The 10,362-nt window shown below is 41.5% G+C and overlaps 1 long non-coding RNA gene across 1 annotated transcript in view; it reads right to left on the bottom strand.

Moving 5' to 3' along the window:
- Positions 1-649: 649 nt before the first annotated feature.
- Positions 650-10,362, bottom strand: part of LOC110217801 (uncharacterized) — a 48,767-nt gene continuing 39,054 nt past the window's right edge. The window contains exons 2-4 of the long non-coding RNA XR_002327142.2: positions 4,592-4,715; positions 2,663-2,742; positions 650-960 (exon numbers count right to left, since the gene is read on the bottom strand). This is a non-coding gene — a long non-coding RNA (uncharacterized LOC110217801). The remainder of the gene's footprint in view (positions 961-2,662; positions 2,743-4,591; positions 4,716-10,362) is intronic.

Below are 10,362 nucleotides of genomic sequence, written 5' to 3'. Positions count from 1 at the left end.
GGATGGATGATGAATGAGTGAATGAAGGAGTAACTTGTCCAGGGAGCAAGTAGCAGATCTGGGATTCAAAACCAGGGCTTCTGACTCCAAATTAGTGCCCTTTCCATTATACCACATTTCATGAGCCTGTGGCTAATAGAAATCATAGTACCCAACCCTGCCACTCATCACCTGTCTGAAATGTAACAATTCCAGAACACAACAAAAAAGGGACAGGAAGCTGAAGCCACTTCAGCCAGACAAAATAGGAAATGTCTAGAGACTAGATCTGATTAACCGGACTGGAGAATGTCAAGAAACCCACAGGGGTAGGGGTAGGGAGGCAGCAGCAGGAGGGATTTGGCCCAGGTTGTTGGTTTTACACTTGTCCTGAAAAGTGATCCTGCCAGCTGCTACTTGCTCCGAGAGTCCTGCAGGGCATTTGGCTCAGTGTTGGTCCAGTGTGTCACCAGCTGGATCATCAGGCCCTCTTTTCCCAAGCTTCCCCAGGTGTGCTTCTGAAGCCTCATCCAGATGCTCACACAACAACAGCCCTGCTTGGTGTGGGAGGTGAGGCAGGCTCCCTGAGCACAAAGGGATTGCTGTGGAGTGTTTATACATGCTCACAAATAAACATTCATGACTATTTCATTAAGCCGAATGACACACCTTTCCATTCTCGGTTTATTCATTATCTTCCATAAATAATGCCGTCCTTTAGTTGTGCTTCAAATGTCAAATCTAACCAAATGTGCAAACATTAATTATACTGTATTTTCAAATGTTGTTGTAAAGACAATCAGCCGTGTCACCATTAATGTCAAGTTCAGGAGCTGCTGCAGAGTTACAAGTAAATCATGGAAATTATCCACTTTTTCTATTCCTGTTCTTAAGCAAGCATTAATTTCTATTATTTGCCACGGTCTTTGTCCTGCTATTGACAGTAATGTGTTTTAAATATGACCTCATTGGAATAGAAGCCTGTACAAAATAAAGGAAATAAGTGTCAGAACTGAAGGGTTTCTCTCTCCCCCACCCCTTTTCTTTTTTAAGAACACAAGACCTCTGAGGTAAAGATGAAAGATGGACAAGTGTCAGGGCCATACCTGTCAATTGCACTGCCCTCCACTCTCTGCAACGGCAGGATGCTCGAAATAGCCACCTGTTTCCACTGAATGAACCCTCTTCAGTGAGCCAAAGATAGGCCAAAGGGTAGAAAACCCTACAGTATACCTCAGTCCAGAAATGATTGTTATTATTTTCTTTGTCCTAGCTATAGCCATTATTTTTGTCCCTGAATAGACCTGTCAGCATGGCAGCTGCTGCACTCCCACTGTGGCTCTCTGAACCATCTCCACTTTCCCTTAGCCTTCCACACTCTTAATGTCAGGCTGGGAAGTCCCTGTTTACCTTGCCAAGTACCACAACCATTTTGTCAAGAGAGGAAATAAAAAAGTTACCTCCCTGTCCCCCCCTCCCCCCCGGGGAGGCTGAGGCAGTCAGAGATTCAGCCCATAAATAGAATCCAATGATTGTAGTCATTCCCAGGAGCAAATGGAAAGAGAACTCTGGCTCTCTAACCTCTGAGCTCACAGCATTAGCACATGGCTGTACGCTAGTGAATCAGACATGCTATACTGCCTCCTTTATGATGCTCTCTTTCTTTCCTTCCCTTTCTGCTTTTCCATTCCACTGCTTGTTGTCGGAAATAGGGCCTTTTATCATTACTGATGCCTTACAATGCAACTGTGCTCTGAAACCAAACATACATCCCAGCTTGTCAGGGAAACTATTTTCGCCCTGGGATTCACAGAGTACTTGTTAGAGCATGGAGGCCCTTCAGTTGCATTTTTCACAGGAATAAAATTAAGGGGGCAGTGAGGATTGAAAAGGCAAACTTTCCGGCACTTGTATAGTACTTGCTTCCAAAGACAATGCTGGGAGCCAGCACCTCATCCAGAGCGCTGAGGAGCACTCCAAGGCAGTCAGTTCCATGCTTTTCATCAGGACTAGCCTCACTCAGGATCCAAGATTGGGAACCATATAGCCCCAGAGCCAGAAGGGCCCTTACAGGTCATCTAGTCCAACCCAGAGGCACCCAAAACACAGGTAGATGAAGTGACTTGCCCAAAGTCACACGTGTAGCAAGAGGCAAAGCTGGGATTTGAACCCAAGTCCTCTGCCCCTATCCAATGTACCTTACATCTCCCTTAATATCTTTCCTTTGCTTAGAAATGAGAAGCAACTTGGCATAGTCAATAGAGGTTGCCCCTGAGTGAGGGAGACTTGGGATCAGGTGCTGCCTCTGACACATACTGACTGTGTGACCCAGGGAAAGCCAGTTCATTTCTAAGTGGCCCCAGGCAACTTTCTAAAACTGTAACTTGCAGAATAGCTGCTGATCAGCTTTGGAAGCAGGAGTTTCTTCACTGAGTACTCCCTACTTCAATGAAATCATAGGTCAGGACCAAAAAGGGAAAAAAATCGAATGTCAATCATTTTATTTTTTCGTACTCACACATCCCACCCCCTGTGTGTGACATTTACTAAAATAGCAACAATCCAATGAGCCTCCCCCTACAGACCCCAGGATCCAATGAACCCAGAGAGAAGAATGAAAGTTTCCAGATAGCCCAGGCAGGCATGAGATCATTAGTTCAACAAACATTTACTGAGCACTTACTTTATTCAAGGCACTTGAGCAGGTGTGGGATATTCAAAGATAAATAAGACCCCCATCCCTGGTCCCAAGAAGGTTGCCATCTAAAAGAGGAGATAAGACAAACACAGAAGTAACCATAATGCTACAAATGAAATGCTATGGGAGTTTCATGGAAGCAAAGTTCATTTTGTAGATAGGAAAATCAGGGAACAGAGAAGGTGGTTTTTGATCTGAGCCTTGAAAGATGATATGGTAGCCTAGAAACATATTTCTGCCCCTCTCCACTGCCACACACACACACCACACACAACACACACACACACACACACACACACACACACACACACACACACACACACACCCCCACCTACATTGCAAGCTCCATGACAGCAGGGACTGAATTCACCTAGCTCAGTGTTATGAACACAGAAGTCCTTAAACAATACTTTGCTACGTGGTTTGATAGTTCAGCAGATTGAGCTGATGATGACTCAAGTTTAAATCCAACTTCAGATAGTGACCAGCTAGCTCTGCGACACTGGTAACATCAGGTCTGATTGTCTCAAATTCCTCACCTATAAAATTAGGATAATAATAGCACCTACCTCCCAGCATTGTTGCCAGAATTACATGAAACATTTTTAAAGTGCTTTAAAGAGGCCTATTCATTGAATGAATAAGCATTGCCTCACTCAAAGTGAGAAACTGAAAAGACTTTAGCTTAAAAGGGCCAAGGTCTCCCTTTGCATCCTGAGCTATCTCCAGTGGACCCAGAGGGCTCTAGAGGAGAAAGTGAGGCTGGTGACTTTGCACAGCCCTCCCTCATTCAAATCAGTCAATTGCAAGTCGTGTCATCAGCTCCCTGACGTCATGGTCCTCTTTGAGAATGAAGGTCAAACACAATAAAAATGCTACTTATTATTATGTCTGAGATTCCCTTTTCTCTTATCCTGCTCCAAGGTTTCCTGCATTTTCTCCTACAACCGCACTTTGACTCAGAGTTCTTGAGTAATTCCACCCTGTTCCTTCACTCTCATACCAAGTGGAAGCTCTGAACCAAGACACAGTAGATGATTTACTTGGGAAAGGACATAAAGATCCAGGCTGGGGGTGGTGGTTTGGTGATAATGGGCCCTTGACCTCTGTTATATTCCAGCTCAAACATGCTATGAATCTTTGACCTCTCTGAGGGGAGTTATCTAACTTCAGAAAGGGTAGAGGCCTGACTTGAAGTCAAGCAGGAAAATGACTAGGTAAGAGCTTGGGGGGAAGGACGTAATTAGAGATTTCCAGGTCCTGGGACTATGACTATTGTCATACGTCATATGACTATTCTATCTGCTTCTTTTCCTCAGCAACAATTTGAGGTGCCCTCAATAGCCTAGAGAATCATAGGCTATTATTCTTTATCAAGAAGAAAAATGTCTGGGAAGAACAGGTCCCAGAGGTCCATTCTGATAAGATTGCAACCCCCACCGCCCCAGTCACCCTATTCCCCTTAACTTCCAGGCTGCATTTTTTAAAAACACTTTCAACAAGTGAATGATTATCTTGGGCAAGGGTGAGAGGTAGAGGTGGGATGCGGTGAGACATAATCACTTACCAGAGGCACACATCTGTTGGTTTGGCACATAGACTCCAAAGCAACATATGTAAGTTTTGCAGTATGGTTTGGTTTTGTTTTTAAATTTTGGTTGTTTTTCTTTGACCTGGTACCTCAGGCAGAAGTCTCAACTGAGAAAGCTAAGTAGACCTCTAAGTGGCTGTCACAAAATGTTAGTATAATCTTGTGGCTCTTTTCCCTCTTAGAGTCTCTGCTATTGTTAGTTGGTGTCTAATTAGCAGAAGGCAGATAACACAAGGCAGATTCCAGAAATATGCAGACACAATTTCTACAAACTGGCTGCCTCCTTCTTATTATGTCAATAATGAAGACATTCCTATCGTTACCTTGGGACTGCATACTTGATAAAGACCAGCAGAATGTGCCAGGTATGCTGAATAAACAAATCAAGCAGGGATGGTAACAATCTCAGCCCAAATATTCACATTACATCAAGCTGAGGGGAAAAAACTGAAACAAAAACAAGAATGGAAGACAACAATAAGAATTTTCTTCTTTATCTGAGCAAACTTATTTGTTTATTTGTTTGTTATCTTTATTTTGTTTTGTTTTTAGTCTTGATGTGTGATTTCATGGCGTGGGGAACTAACAGCACGAAAAAATCTCTCCATTGATATGACCCTAAAGTCACCATACACTCTTCTAGTAGTACTCTTCAGCATAGTTCTTAAGACCCTTGGGGTCCCTGAGAACCTTTCAGGAGGTCTACAAGGTCAACACTATTTTCATAATAATAGTAAGATGTTACTTGTCTGGTAAAATACTGTTCCCTTTTCCAACTACATAACCGTGCAAGGACCAAATTTCTTCATATCAGTCAACCAAGAAACACATCACAACAAATTGATTGTAGAATGCTATGAGCTGTCTTCTATTAAACCAGAAATTAAAGAGATTGGGAAAAAAATGTAAAACAATCCACTTTTTTCACTATTTTTTTGGTTTGGGGAAATATAGTTATTTTTCATTTTTAAAATGTCATGTTAACATGTAATAGGTTTATTATATTTTGTATTAATTTATAAGTAAATAGTTTTAAATATATCAGGTTTTTTTTTCCTAACATGGCAAATACTCATAGACATAATATACATAAAGAAAAACTCTTTGGAGTCCTCGATAATTTTTAGGAGTGTGCCTGGGTCCTGATACTACTGCTGCTCTATTCTATAGCTCTCTCTCTTTGGGTTCAATTGAATCTATTACTCCATCAATAAATATTTGTCAAGCACTGTCTATCAATTCAGTTAAAGTACCTACTATGTGCAAGGCCCAAGGAATAAAATTAACAAAAATGACATAGTCTGCATCTTCAATGAAATTACATGTCTCCCTGTATACGGTCTCTCCCCTTTCCAATCCATTATCCAAATATGGATCATGTTGATTTTCCTAAAGAGCAGTTCTGATGGAAGTGACTCCTTTGCTCAAGATTCTTCAGTGGCTCCTAATTTCCTTTAAGTTAAAATACAAACTTCTCTGTTTGGCATGTAAAACCTTTCACAATCTGGCTCTAGCATCTTTCCAGACAACTACAATTTACTCTCTGTTACCTTTGCTCTAGACAAGTTGTCGCAATTGCCTTTCCTGATTTCCTTCCAATTTTTAATGCCTCCACCCAAGTCACTATACTTACTGGGTTTTTTGCATCCCTGTGTTTTGTTATCTGTCAAGGTTTTATCACTCCCTAGCAAAACATCAGCTTTTTAAGGGTAGAGACTCTCTCATTTTCTGTAATTGTATCCACAGAGCCTAAAACAGTAGTACATTGTAAGCACATATTAAATGTTCATTAATTGATTGATTGACAGTGGACAGTCTAAAAGGGTAAAGGAAGTCAAAAAGGACAAACTGCAGGCTGATTGCTGTAACAAGGAATGAGGTATAGACCAATACAGTTGTCATTGGTCAAAGTGGAGAATTTGTCATTTGACTGTATGTATATAAATGGGATAAATGGGGGACAGGGGTTATCACTGGCTAATATAGCAATATTTCCTTTTCAAGTAATTTTTCCTCTGTCCATCTACCAATCTTAGCAGCATCACAGGAATCTCCAAGACAGGAAAAAATGCGTCATATTCTGTATGGTATTAGTCTCATCTCTATCTTTCTCAGGTTCCCTTTTCTAGAATGTGGTGTTGTTCAAAGATACTTAGTCTCAAGGAATGAAGGGATGGCTCAAATGATGAGGCATAGGAGTGAGAAGGAGCCACAAACTTGTTTATTGCATCTCCTCTTCTTATCACCTTATTTTTATTTGTCAGACGTTAATTAAGCTTTTTTTTATGCGTTCTTCACTGTCTTAGATGGTGAAGAACATAAATAAAACTTCCCTCAAGGTGTTTACAATCTACCAAGAATCATGAGTAAGTACAGCATAAAATAAGTTAAAATACCTAATCCAGCAGATTTTAGAAGCTTAAAATTGCACTAAGATTTTTGAAATGGTTTGTATTTAATAAGCTGCTAAGGACACAAAGTTCCTGCCCTTGGAGACTTCATATTCTACTAGAACAGACAGAAATATAAACAGATAAGTATAATGTGATAAGAGGCAGATAAACACAAATCCCATGAGAGTTCAAAAGAAAGAGAAATCTCTTCCAGATAGGGAGACCCAGAAAGACCTCAGGGAGGAGAAAACATTTGAATTGGTTCTTAAAGGATGGCTAACATGTCATCCCTATCCTTCCCCATCTCACCCTCTTATCTTGCAAGACATCCTTCATCTGGAGAATAAACATCTCTTTTCTATGATTATTTGCATTTTCCCATATGTGACTTTAAAAAAAAAACATTGTAACACAGATTTGCAATTGGTTTTAGTGAAGTCAATACGAATACATCAGCTTTGCCCGGGAGCAAATTTCTTCAGAATAGTTCCCTGCTAGGTATTGCATGCCGCTTTTAGATTACTACCTCGGGCAGATGAAGATTGTAAACAGGAACAAATAAGCAATCACCCTATGAACAGAATGCAAACCCCATCTTCTGAATGGTTTCCCTTGTATTAATTATCTTATGGATGTTGGCGCAATGCAGTGAGACTTTAACAAAGCCATGTGACTTCTCTCTCTTCTACTCCCTCCAAGTCCAGCAAAACAACTTTTCAATTATAAATGCAATCACTAAATGGTTCAACCTGGAAGGCAGAGGAAAATAATAGAACACAGAGCTTCTGCCCAGGGGCTACGAGTCTGAAGAGCACAACTCTTTGCTCCCTTATCCCAGCAGAGGGCACTCTAGGTGCTTCTTAAATTTCACAGCACATTAGAGCTTTCTACCCTGGGAAGCACTTACATACATGCCATTTTAGCCTTCAGAAACATTTCACTTTAAAGGTCGTTAGGAATGCATAACCTTCAGTTGAGGGAAGAAATGGAGTGTTTGTATTATCTCTTCCAGTTGCCCAAGAGGCATCTTTCATTTCCAGGCTCATGTCACGTTATTCCTCTCTTCACACACACAATCTGCCAGACGATATTTTTGTTCTCTAGACTCCTGACACCCTACACCTCTCCATCTCTGTGCCATTGAAGGTGCTGTTCCCTATACCTGGAATGCCCTCTGTGGAGGCAGCTTGGTGATGCAGAAGGAGTACAGGACCAGAGTTCCATGACAGCTCGACTTCTTAGCAGCATCACAGCAATCCCCCAAGGCCAGCTCAAGACACTGTGAGAAGCACTTACTGTGGAGAATGATCGTTTAACCTCTCCATGAAACTCACTTTTCTCAGGGTGAGAAAGTGGGAAGGGGACTGTCTACGATCGCTGAGATACTTTCCAGCTCTTAATCTACATCTTAACTTGCTGAATTCCGACTTATTATTTAAAGCTGACCCAGCTGAAGCGCCACGCCTTTCACAGAGCCTTCTCTAATTCTTTCCCCCAGCATTCCCCTCTACGCTTCAAAAAACACTTTATTTTCTGCCTAATGAACTTATCGCGTCATACTGTGTATCACAGCATGTAGTATGGAGGCCTTGAGTTCCTAGACTGTACGCTCCACGGTTTCTAAATTTTCTATCTTCCTTATCACCCAGAATAGTGCTCAGTACACAGCGGGCATAATAAATGTTTGTTAATAACAGGGATTTTGATTAGCTTGTCATCTCTAGGGTAGCATAGGAGGAAGAGCACTGGACCAGGATTCAGGGGATCTGAGATCCACAGGATCAAAATTTAAAGCTGAAAGGGACCTTGGCATCCAAAGCCCTCATTTTATAGGCAAGTGAAGTGAGACCTGGAAGGTTAAGTGACAGGGTCAAACAGCTAATAAGTGTCTGAAGCAGGATTTGAACTCAAGTCTTCCTAACTTCAAGTCCAACACTCTACCCATTCGACCATCTTACCCTAAGACTACGAATGATCCAGAACTGAACAAGGATGAGATTTGAACCCAAACCTGCAGAGTACAGAGCACGGTGAATTGGCAGCCATTTCCTTTGTCACTCACCAGGAGGTCTAACGTTGCTTAAGCTGAGTTCAAGTGAAGGCATTTGACTAGATGGTCCTTTCTAGTTCTAACCAACATAGGCATATTATCCAGTGTGCATCATGTGAAGAAGGAAGAAAAGGAAAGAGGAAAAAGAAAAGCAGAAGGACAGGGGGAAGAAGCAGAAAGAGGAGGAAGAAGAGGGAGAGGAAAAGGAGGAGGAGAAGCAAAGGAGGTAGAGAAGGAATCAAGTAGAAGTTTCTACTACAGCTACACACTTACAAAAGGAAGCCGACAGTTCAAATTAAAATCTGGCAGATCATTGATTGTTAAATGATAGCCTCTGATCAGACATTTCAATGAAATAATCAGGGAGTCTAAGTAAACAGGGCCCAGCAGTTTTCCATGATTCATCTGAAGGCTCTGATATTTTACAAATGAATACAGTTGAAATTAGATTCTTGGAGTAAATAGACAGGTTTGAAATGAAAGATAATGAACACTGCTGTAGATGCCACAACCAGCTTATTCCACTGGTAGATGACAAGTGCAGAAATGTGTCTCAGAAGCACTCCGGAGCACATACACATGGCAATTAACATCATTTTCTTTTGTTAAGGCTGCTCAGCCTGGCACTCAACCCAGCAGTTGCCCTGTGTGCAAAAATCAGTGGAGAACATAAGCAAGTTTTCCTTCTGCTTTTGACCTTAAGTACTAGGGAAACAGGACTCAAAAGGAGAGAAGAGTTGGTAGTTTATAACCATCAAATATCAGCCTCGAAATCTAAAACCCAACCTAGAAAGGTGGTGTAGCTGAGGACAAACCATGAGATCAGATTTTATGCATTGTTGCTATGCTAGAAGCCTCCTTACAGAGCACTCAGATCAATACACAGAATGATAGATGGAAAGTTTCAAACCAGCTGACTTTGACTTCAAGATACATGAGGAATGTGCCGGCCACCATAAAGCTAAGTCATTAAGCTGGAAACTCATTTAATAGGTGTTTGGGGAAAACAGCAAAAGGATTGGAGACTCCTGCTCACATAACAACTTTTCTAACACACTAGAGGGCTGACCATAGAAGCCTCCTTTTAAATGGGGAAGGTGATTCTATTCCCCTCAAATGACATTGAACTCTAAACTGGGAAAAAACATGCTGCTTTCCACAGAAACACCAAATGTCATTAAAAGGTACAGAAAAGTAACAGGCATCTCACTGTCCTAACTTTCTGTTTTTAAGACTCTGAACCCTCACCCCTCTCATCCTTCACTTGCTCTGTAGCAGAGAAGGGATGCATTGGGAGAGTGGAAAGTGAGAAAGAATGTGTTTCTTGAGATCCGCTTAGACCTACTATCTGGTTACAGTCTTAGATCATCCTATCAGAGGATGCTCATTAATGGGCATACAACTTCATCTCTAATTGTTACCATTTGCATCGCAGATGATGGACAGCTTTCATTACCTCTGTTGTTATTCAGTCATTTCAGTTGTGTCCAGCCCTTTGTGACACTATTTGGGGTTTTCTTGGCAAAGATTACTAGAGTGGTTTGCTCTTTCCTTCTCCAGGGGATCCAGCGGATCCATTTTGCCAGGCAATCAAAAGTTAAGTGACTTGTCCAGGGTCATACAGCTAGAAAGTATCTGAGGCCGGATTTGA

The sequence above is a fragment of the Phascolarctos cinereus genome, unplaced genomic scaffold (genome assembly GCF_003287225.1).
Source record: "Phascolarctos cinereus isolate Bilbo 61053 unplaced genomic scaffold, phaCin_HiC Scaffold_3;HRSCAF=262, whole genome shotgun sequence".
Lineage (NCBI taxonomy): Eukaryota > Metazoa > Chordata > Mammalia > Diprotodontia > Phascolarctidae > Phascolarctos > Phascolarctos cinereus.
The sequence above is the reverse complement of the archived record's forward strand: the minus strand, read 5'-3'. Positions and strand labels throughout refer to the sequence as shown.